This window comes from Schistocerca serialis, chromosome 3 (genome assembly GCF_023864345.2).
Source record: "Schistocerca serialis cubense isolate TAMUIC-IGC-003099 chromosome 3, iqSchSeri2.2, whole genome shotgun sequence".
Taxonomy (NCBI): domain Eukaryota; kingdom Metazoa; phylum Arthropoda; class Insecta; order Orthoptera; family Acrididae; genus Schistocerca; species Schistocerca serialis.
The window spans coordinates 763728108-763739662 of record NC_064640.1 but is presented as its reverse complement, the minus strand read 5'-3'; positions in this window follow the sequence as shown (position 1 = coordinate 763739662).

Genomic DNA, 11555 nt, shown 5'->3' with positions numbered 1-11555 from the left:
TCTATGAAGTTGTCCCTTCGTTACCATAGTGACCCAAAAGTTTTTTGCAGATGTCCAAGAACGTTTGTTATGCAACTGTGTGAGTTGTTTTGGGACGCATCTTGCACAAAGTTTATGGAACCCAAGTCTGTTGTGGATGATTTCGTAGGCGGAACCGTGACTAATTTGCAAACGATGTGCCACTTCGTCAATAGTTAATCGTCTGTCTAAGAGAATCATTTCAAGTGAACGCTCAATGGTTTCTTCATTTGTGACGGTGAATGGTCGTCCGACTCCTTCATAGTGCGGAAGGAACACTTGTGCGACCATTTCGGAATTTTTTAATCCATTCGTAGACACTCCGTTGTGGCAAATCACTGTTCACGTACTGTACCGAAATTCTTCGATGAATTTCTGCCCCTGATACGCCTTCCGACCACAAAAAACGAATCACTGAACGTAGCTCTTCTTTGGTGCAAATAGACAGTGGAGCAGCCATGATTGACAGCACGGCAGCGATAATGAAACTAATCTAGCAGCTTGAAAATTGCAAAGATATAACAACAAATAAACAAAGCATGCCTCATCAACGTAAAACGACAGTACTACCAAAATAAACAAACATATAGCTAAATTGCGGATAATAATTGACTTACACTAGTATTTGATACCAATAACAGTCATGGTAAAGAATAACCTAGCAGCTAGAAAAGGCAGTTTGATTTTCAAAACAAGTAAATAACCTAAAATGTTCGCATTTAGTGTTTCTTGGTCTCAAATCCTTCGTATATGTTACTGAGGAGACACTCTACTGCTTTTGTTGTTGGTAGCTGAGATCGAAAGCCAAACTGTCTGTTACTCAGTAGTTTATTACTTTCAGAATAATAGTAATTTTGCATACGTATACTGTTCTCTATAACTTTTGATGTAATAGGAATTATTGATATGGATTTATAATTGTCTGACTTTTTTTCACCTTTCTCATACAGGGTGAGTAACTAACTATTGCCACGTAGAATAACTCCGAAAGTATGATAGTAGCTGAAAAGTTTGTGGGACAAATGTTGCATGGGACAACGGGGGTCAGAATATGACGTTGGTTTTTTGTTGCTAGGTGGGGTCGCGTCAGAGATATGAAGGTCAACTTTGTTTTTTTAAATGGGATGCTATAATTTGGTACTTATTTTCTGATAGAGGCTATCGAGACGAATCCAATGATGTGTCACAGTAAGGTCTTTGATAGTCAACGAAGGTCAAAAAGGTGGCAGGAACGTCCGTTTACAGAAGGTGTTCGACGTGATGCTGCAATCTTCTTGTCATGGATTGAGTGGTATTCCTTATGACATCGGCACTTATCGACGCACATACTCTGACAACGCTCTCTCGCATATCGTGCAAATAGTAAATATTCGCCAAATACGTGGTATCCATCTAACGTGCCATTGACATGAAACACTATTTGGACGGTTTCGCAATACAACACTAATAGGGACGGTAAGACTAGTATCGTCGAATCAAGCGAATGTGAGTGATGTATTCCTTCGAAGAACAAGTCGATATGCTTCTCATTTACGGAGAATACCCACGAAATCCAGTGAGAGCTAGAGCCTTATACACTGAAAGATATCCTCAACGTACTCACCCTACACGTCCTACATTTAAATATGCTTCGATAAGTGCCGGTGTGATAGGGAATACCACTCTATCCATGATAAGAAGATTCCAGCACTGCATTGATATCACTGCTCATCTCTTCGAACACCTTCTGTAAAGGGACGTTCATGCCACCTTTGTGACCTTCGTTGACCTTCAAAGACCTTACTGTTACACATCATTGGATTCATCTGGATAGCCGCTATCAGAAAATAAGTACCAAAGTATAGCATCCCATTTAAAAAAGCAAAGTTGACCTTCATATCTCTGACGCGACCCCACCTAGCAACAAAAAACCAACGTCATATTCCGGCCCCCATTGTCCCATGCAACTTTTGTCCCACAAGCTTTTCAGTTTCTATCATGCTATTCTTGGTGGCAATAGTTAGTGATTCACCCTGTAAATTGGGTGTGTAACCATCATTTTCAGACATTCAGGGACACACCTTCATTGAGAATACGATTCGCCAGATATGTTAGTGGCATCATGATTTCAAAGGCAATATTGCCACTAACCCTATAGTAATCCTCTGTTTTTGAGATTTAAGTTTATTGATAGATTTGATGATGTTACTTGAGGTGAGTTTTGACCAAGAGAATTTTTTGGTTGCTGGTGTTCGTTGCTGAAGTTGAGAAACAGCAGCTGAACAATTATTGGAATTATTTGTGGTAAATGAAGAATGGGAACTGGTATAGCTTGTAAAGCATTTGTTAAGGGCACTGCAATCTATTGGGGCTGTGGTTTTCCCTTTGCCCATATTGATTTTATAATATTCCAAGTTGATTGACAATTGTTTTTTGAGCTTGTGATATATTCATCATTTACTTTACATTTAGCTGATTCTGTTTCATATTTGAACAGCTTCATATGGGTCATATAGTGTTCCCTGGCTTCCACACTTTTAGTAGTCTTATTTTTGTGCATAAGTAGTAGTATCCTTATTTGTTCGAGCATTTGAGAGTACCACTTGTTAGAGTGCTGAAGTTTCTGTCTGTTGTTAGGGATGCCTATTTTTGTGACAAACGGACGATGCCCATCTATTGTATTTTTTATTATAGATAAAACGTAGAGAATCATTCATCAAGATTTTTTATTATATTCGGCCAATCTTCTACCTTCAGTTCATGTTTCAATTGCTCAAAACTGCCCTCAGTTAATATACTATATGTGACTAACGGTTTAGTACTCTCAGGTTTCGTGCTGCCTATTCTGACCTATATTCCTTTACAATCAGAAAACGCGAACTTAATGTGACTGTGAAGTGGAAACGCGAAGGAGCAGCCGCATCTAAACCAAAACTAGGAGACCTCAAGTACTGACAGACAGGAACTGCGAAGGGCGGTTGTAAAAAATGGCATGAAATCAGCGGAAGGAATCACTCGTGAGTTCCAAAATGCTACTATCAGTCCATCTAGCATACTGACAGTGCGTAGGGAGTTGAAAAGAATGGGGTAGAATGGTCGAGCAGCTCCCAATAAGCCACGTCACTGGACAGTGGATGACTGGAAACGAATGACTTCGTGTGGTGAATCACCATATGCACTGTGGCAAACCGATAGGAGGATTTGACGGTATATTGATAATTTTTACTTATGGACCGTAATATTACATGAAACTGAGGAACACAGGACTACAAAAGTGGAGGAGGATTTGAATTTGGCACGTGCATGGGGAACATTACCAGCCGTCATGTGTAGTGTCAACAGTGAATTGGAGAAGAGGTGGTATTACTGTATGGGAATATTTTTCGTAGTTAGTGTTACCCCCTTGTTGAGCTTAACCTGACAGCACTAAAGGGGGGAAAATGTTGCATTGCTACTAAAACATCGTAAATTCTACGACTCCAAATTTTATTCAAAGGAAATCATAATTTATAGGCTATGCACCAGTTAATTGCAATTATTAGAGCTCCAGTGGTATGTTATATACAAAATAAGTAGAAAATGTCCTGTTTTATGAACTATAATGACAACTTCACTGCTTGAAATGTTACAGGAAAAGAAGTTACAATTAGTGTTATATGTTAGTTACCAATTACTATAACTCCACAGGTACACGAAATGAGCAGAGAATCTTCAGCTGTAGAAGCTATTATTACTCTCTAAGCATGACCTAGCTCGGTCTTCCACTGTCACCCAAGGACTATTTTTCTGATGCCTTATTCTCCTCATTTGCTGCTTCAAAGCCTGGGTCTACATCACTGTCATCTATTTACAGATCACTATCTTCCTTTCCACTAAATTTTCCATTGTCTGTGACTTTGTCAGCTTCTTCGAGCAAACCACAAAGTATGTTAGTATCAAAATCAAACTGAGCACCATCCATATTATGCTAGTTTCAGTAGCAAAAGACGTGATCAACACTGAATTGGGGCAGTGTGATATAAACTAACACTATTCTAACTGTGATTGCTTGATATTTCACCAAAGATGCCACACTAAGATAAATTCTAAGCTATATAACAAAAATGCTGACTATAGAAAACTGCCACACCATGACTAAACATTGTTAATATTTACGACAAGAGCATCAGTGTCAGCAAACCACCAGAGTCGGTCAATAAATAATTCAACCATTGCTAATAGCAATGCGTGCTATGAAGGTACTAAAGAGCACGTGTCGCTCATGTGTTCAGGTTAGCGGGAAGAGGGAAGGGATGCCAGCTGCAATCGTAAATTTTACGAGGATTTGACAATCTAAGGTCAAGAAAACGCTAACTGCGATAGAATATGAACACATTTTATAGCATTATGTACTACATACAGAAAAGGAACAGTTCGGAGACGATGACTGAGTGTATCAGTATGATTGTATGATTGTCTGCCTCTACGTACATACTCTGCAAGCCTCCATATGGTGCATGGCGAAGGGTACGTTGTACCACTACTATAGTTCGTGTCATGTAGGACAGCGGCCCTATTTTCAGCCGTTCTGCGCATCCCCCGAAATTAACTGCTAGCAGCTAATAAGACTTTTCCCCTTTTTGAGCGGCTAGTCGCAAGTTACAAAGTAGACTGCGAGACTCTCTCCATCGTGCTGCGCTGTTGCCATATTTAGCGACAATGGAGTTTCATTCACAGAGCGACCGAATTATTCACTGAGACGTCGATGTGACATTGGTGTAGTGGAATAGTTGTGAACGTGTATCTGTAAATGTTTTAGTATGATTTCCAAATGAATATGTCAGGTGACGGCAATAAACGTGAAGTTCCTCACAAGTGTGCCTATGAAGTCTTAGCTGAGCGACTGGATTCGTGATTTCCTGTCAGAAAGATCACAGTATGTAGTAATCCACGGAAAATGATCGCGTAAAACAGAAGTGATATCTGGCTTTTGCAAGGAAGTGTTATATGCTCTCCTCTGTTCCTGATCTAATAAACGATTTAGGAGATAATCTAAGCAGCCTCTTAGACTGTTTGCAGATGATGTTGTGACTTACCGTCTTATAAAGTCATCAGATAATTGAAATAAATTACAAAACGACTTACACAAGACGGCTGTGTGGTGAGAAAAGTGGCAATTGAGTCTAAATAATGAAAAGTCTGAAGTTATCCCCATGAGTACTAAAAGGAATCAACAAAATTTCGGTTTACGAGATAAAACACACAAATCTAAAGGCTGTAAATTCAAATAAATTGTTAGGGATTACAATTACGAATAACTTAAATTGCAACTATCACATGGATAACGTTGTTTGGAAATCAAACCAAAGACTGCGATTTATTGGTAGAACATTTACAAAATGCAACGGCTCTATTAAAGAGACCACTTACACCACGCTTTTCTGCCCTTTTCTGGAGTATTGCTGTCCGGTGTGCGATCCACGGCAGGTAGGATTGATCCAAAAAGTTCAAAGAAGGGCAGCTCGTTTTGTACTATCGCGGAATAGGGGAGAGACTGCCGCGAATATGATACACTAATTGGTGTGGCTGTCATCAAAACAAAGGCGTCTTTCATTGTGGCAGGATCTTCTCATGACATTGCAGTCTCCAGCTTTCTCCTCAGAGTGTGAAAATACTTTACCTACATAGAAAGAATGCTCACAATAATAAAATAAGAGAAATTAGAGCTCACACGGAAATATTAAAGTGTACGTGTCACCCGCGCAACATTCGAGAGTGGAACAATAGAAAGTTCGAAAGGTGGTTCTATAAACGCTCTCCCAGGCATTTATCTGTGAATTGCGGAGTAGTCATGTAGATGCAGATGTAGATGCTTCACAAGAAGTCGAGGAGATCTGTGTCCCGCGTTTATAACTGTTTGAAATGTGAACCTGAGACCGGTACATCTATTTTTGACATTCTGAAGACTCAAGAAGGAACTACAGAAGCACCTATCGGGAAATGAACTGTACCGAGAGTAGTAAACGAAAGTGTCGGAACTATAGAAACCTCAGGAAAATTCTTTTTCGTGTCGCCGGACAGCAGCGAAATCGCGATAAGGCTGTAACACAAGTAGTTGGTTTTGACAACGGTTTTGTAATGCTCTCCGTGTCTGAAATGTATACAAGGAGGAAATACCTAACATCACGAAAACTTCTTACAATTATGCCTGAGCAAACTGGCCTCAAAGGTAGCACTTCGTCAATGCAAAGAATTTTGAAAGACATTGGTTTCAAATGCGTTAAAAAAATAGTTTTTATTTGAATGAAGTGACATAGAAGCTGCACGAATCATGTCCCTTATAAAGATGCTCTACACAAGATGACGTGGTAGTTCCATAATGTTATCTTGATGAAACATGGGTCCATGAAGACCCTCTGGAAATTGAGTTATGGTACTGTCGGTTTTGAAGTACACATAGGGAAACGTTCTCGCCTAGTTATTCTGCATGCTGGTTCTTCTTCTGATTTGGTTTCTGAGAGTAAACTCGTATTTAGGTGTAGTAAAAACTGTAGTGACTACCATTCGGATATGAACGCTGTCACTTTCAAGAAGTGGTTCACTGAACAATTCTTGCCATACCTTGCTTCCAAGTAGGTCGTTGTAACTACCAAGCCAGTTATGGTACAGAGAAATGACCAAGTACGAGCACCAGGAAAGGGGTCATTGTGCTCTGGCTGAAAAATAAAAATACTCCAGACAATATAAGCCAGACTAGTGCTGAACTCCTGCATCTCATTAATTTGTAAAAGTCACGCAACAGAATGTACAAACTTGACTTTCTTGCATGTGAATGTGGTCACAGAGTTTTGCGATTATCCACAAATCACTGTCAATATAATCCGATAGAATTAATTTGTGCACAGGTAACAAGCTATGTGGAAAAAAAAACAATCAAGATAACAGACACTGAAACGCTTGTGCCCCTTCAGCGTGGGCACGCTGAAAAGTTTCCGAAATAAGACTTTGACAGGGAGGTGAAGCCTTGAACCTATCATCCTAAATTTACGGTCACATGGTTCGGACATGGGCTCGATTGGTAAATGGTATTACGACGTAGACTTCGAAACAAAGTAGTGTAATGATCTTTCTTGGTTTTAAAGGCCCATGGTTTGAAAATGTTTATGTCAGCATATCAATTGCATATACATACTACATGAGAACTTCCTAACTTTTATTGATTAGGAATACTTGTCCTATGATGTATTCAGACTACAATGTTCAACACATTGCTCAAGGAGACATTAAGCTTTTCTTTAATTACTCGAGAGAATGCAGCCGGATACATTCGTCATAAACTCCAATATTTCGACACGTAAACTCCAGTCATTTTCAAGGCACGAATTGTAAAACGCCTTAAAATGAAAGGGAGGGATACCTGTTGAGATATCGGTGGTTTTCTGCGTTACCGGTCAGCGTTCCGTCGAGTTATTTACAAAAGGTGGTTAACTGTTAGCTTGTTCAATGGATCATAAATGCTTTCTCCCACTGTAATGTCGAACAAATTAGTTTAAACTGTTAATGCCCATTGACACAGAAAAATATGATAACATACTGACAATTTTTACGATAGTCTTTTGCACTAGTCTTTGCTAACAGTAATTCTTTTTTCCACGTACATTTACATTGTGCTGCAGTGAAACACATCTACATACGCGCGTTATACACACTGGAAAAAAAATTATATTTAGTAGAAGCAGTTGTCCAACAAATACAATGATTTCGGTTTCAGTCTGAAGATTAATATAGTCCAAATCGCAATAAATGGCAGTTATTGCAACCATTTTCGATGACCTTGTCGTTAGACAGTACTCGTTTGGAGAAAAATTGTACTTGACGTCTTCAAAAAGCTGCGTCAGCTGTTCTCACCTTCCGACGTAACACAGACGATTACTATGAAGCAGTGGACACAACCTCAAGACGTAAAGTAATATTTATTTCATGTAAACGTCTGATCGAAACCGGCTTTAAAATGTACTATTTCCTCGTAGATTTGAACGTATAATACGATGTACCAAAGGCAAATGGACCTGCCTGTTGTCCGCAGTAACACAGTTTGGCAACAGGGACTTTTGTTTGCCCGCTCTCTGCCGTCAGCCATGCGCAAACCTTATCCCCTCCACGCTTCCCTCTCGTTCCATCTCTATGCGCGGAAGCGACATTCTACGTGACATGGGCTATAGTCATTTTGCTTGCTGTCCCACTCGCAAGTAGAGCGAGAGAAAACCAATTTATCTTTTCATATGTTCTCGGTCTGTACGCAAAAAGAAAATAATTAATATTTCCTGCAAATGCGAGCTAAGGTGCCATGACTGTCAAACCTGTATTCATGTTTTCGCACACAGTTGTATCGATTCGACAATAAAGATGAAAATTTGTAAACACGCCCATCTTATTTGATGAGTCACAGCTACCTAAAATGACAGTGATGCCGAATGTTCGAACAGCAGTTTGGTTATAAATTAATCGGGCCGTTCTGAACACCAAAGCATAATAATGAAACAGCTACAAAATACAAATACGGCGAAAGCATCTCCAAGCAAGGGAGCTAAACGAGAAAGATTGGTTTGATATTTTCTTCAGCTTGCGAATGAAGCTGAATCTGACGAAGAACTTGAAATTATTAACAAAGCAGAAAGACCCCTATTACCGAAGATTCGGACCCTGAAATCCTCGTCGACTTTTGCACCACTTTCGCCGACAAAAAAAAAAAAAAAAAAAAAAAAAAAAATGTAATTTCGAACCTCAAAGAAGGTTTGTGTCTACGAAATAAATCACGCAATAGGCCACCTGTGTCGGTTGTGAATCCCGATGCCTGTGAACAGGAAGCAATTACAACTTAATTGTGACTGAAGAAACATAATGAGGAAGAGAAAAATGTGCCCAGTTCTTAGTGTTGTCTTACCGAAATAGACCAAGAAACTTTCGAGATGGTAATGGGTAGAGAGCACTTCTTCATGCGGTAAGTAGAAGCGGTTCTCTAGACTTGACTATTTTAAGTAAGTTACTAGTGCAGAGAAATAACACTGTAAACTGTAGTTCTGTCGTACGTTCGTGGTTGATGGCGCGGACCGATCTAGGCCAAGGTAACGCAGTTTTACAATGCTACATGAGTTATGTCACTTTTTCCAATCTGGTTGCTCTGCATTACTCCCACAAATTCCTTAACTTTCATCAGATCGTTTCTCTGTGCACCGGTGATAAAATGTACTTGTTGCTAGAATGTTCTGTAATCTAGGTTGTACGAAAGAAATGCCAATGTCCTTGTCTCGTTGGACACACCGGTTCTTGTCAGATCACAGAAGTTAAGCAAAATCTGTCGTGGCCAGCATGTGGTTGGGTAACTGCATGGGTACACCAACTACTATTGGCATATAGCCTACCCCTCACGGCTAGTCGATACCGAACTTAACGTCCTCATGCGACAGACGGATCACAATCAGTGCCAGAATCGGGTTTCACCCTCTCCCTTCTTCATCATTATCCAAAATAAACATGATACCACACTACACACACCGGTTACAGTCACCTACACTTCTCGGATACACTTAAACACACAACTCTCACTCTTTGCGAAGGATCGAAAAAGTTCAAAGAAGGGCAGCTCGTTTTGTACTATCGCGAAATAGGGGAGAGACTGCCGCTGATATGATGCGCGAATTGCGGTGGCTGTCATCAAAATAAAGGCGTCTTTCATTGTGGAAGGATCTTCTCATGAAATTGCAGTCTCCAGCTTTCTCCTCAGAGTGTGAAAATACTTTACCTACATAGGGAGGAATGCTCACCATAATAAAATAAGAGAAATTAGAGCTGGTATATAGTACTATTGGCCTTTACGGCAAAGGGGAGGAAGGAGTGGCGTAAAGATCCTGATCATCAGACTTTGTGCCAGTGGCTTGCATTAAATTCAGAGACCTGTCCGGAGTGTCTCATGTGATACTATGCCAGCTGACGGATAAAAATGTTTTTGTTTATAAAGTCAGTACTGCACTTAACGGCTGAGTGTCCGCTTGAAATTTGCACATTAGTTGAACAACGTTCACTGATCCGTATTTTGCTTTCCGAAGATGAAATGTTTCCTCGAATAATTTTACATTATGGTGAAAGTTGAATGAACGGCGAACATTTTTAAAAGTGGATAGAAGAGTTCAAAAACTGCCGAGCCTCAGTGACTGACGAGCAACTTTCTGGCCGGCCAGAAGTGTCAACTCCATCGCTTGAAACCCGCATTGATGACGTTATTGGTGAAGAACGACATGTTACAGTTGAACACATAGCAAAAATAGTTGCAGTAAGTGTTGCCACAGTTCACAACGTTATCAGTAACAAGCTCAAGTACAGCAAAACAAGTGCAAGTTGTACCCCCGAAAGGGTTTACGCAACAACACAAGGAAACGTGTGATGAAACTTGGGTTAACGATTTTGGACCAGAGTTCGAAAGAGAAAGCATGGAACGGAAGCACACCAATTCACCTGTTCGAAAGAAATTCAGAACGCAAGCATCAGCGGAAAAGTCATATTGACCGTTTTTGGGATGCCCAAGATGGCGTCTTTTGTGATTACTTAGAAGATTAGTTTACAACAAACACTGCAAACTACCCAGACATGTTGATGAACAACGTTAAGCCAGCAATGAGAGAACAAGAAAAGGCGTGATATCGCTACACGTGAGTGTTCGCCCTCACACAGCACAGTTGACTCAAGAACCATTGAGAAAATGGGTAGGGAGGTACTTACTCATCCTCCATTCATTCCAGGTTTGACGTCCTTGGATTTTCATTTTATTGGTTCACTCAAGGAGGCATAACGTGGAAAAAAAATAGCAACGAGGAGGTCAAAGAATTTATGGGAAAGTGGCTCAAACTACAGGAAAAATACTTCTTTGCATCAGGTATAAAAATTAGTTCATCGTTGGGACAAGTGTATTAATATTGGTGGGGATTATGTTGAGAATTAGTAAAGCCTCATCTTGCAAAAATATACAGTTTTTCTACATCAATGCGTCTAATTACTGAATGTCCCTCGTATAAATATTCATCATTGGCATAGATGTGGAATTTGGAACAACAGGTGGCTTACAATATGTTCATGTTATTTGTGTGTAAGGTGGTGACGTATTTTCAACAATATATGCTGCATTATGAACTGATCTGGAATATCAGAAGTTTATAAATACGTTATTGTTAAGCTGTGCAATAAAGTTACTGCTAACACGAAGCACATTAACGAATTAGTTGTGCTCTACTGTATTTATCTACTTTAGAACTAATAGTGAAGATGTTTATTACATAATACTACTCCTGGTTCAGAAAAAACCGTAAATAAGTTTTACAGAGACAATATGGTCGCGTGCGCAATAGTTGTACCATTCAGTTCTGAATTTCTTCATACGTTTCTCGTTAAAATGCAGGACTCAGGCCGTCTTGCAAGCTGGTAACAGTCTTCTAACTTTACTACTTACTATCAGTGGTGGCTGCAGACATTCTTTTGGGTGTTATAGCCGGCCGTTGTGGCCGAGAGGTTCAGGCGTTTCAGTCTGG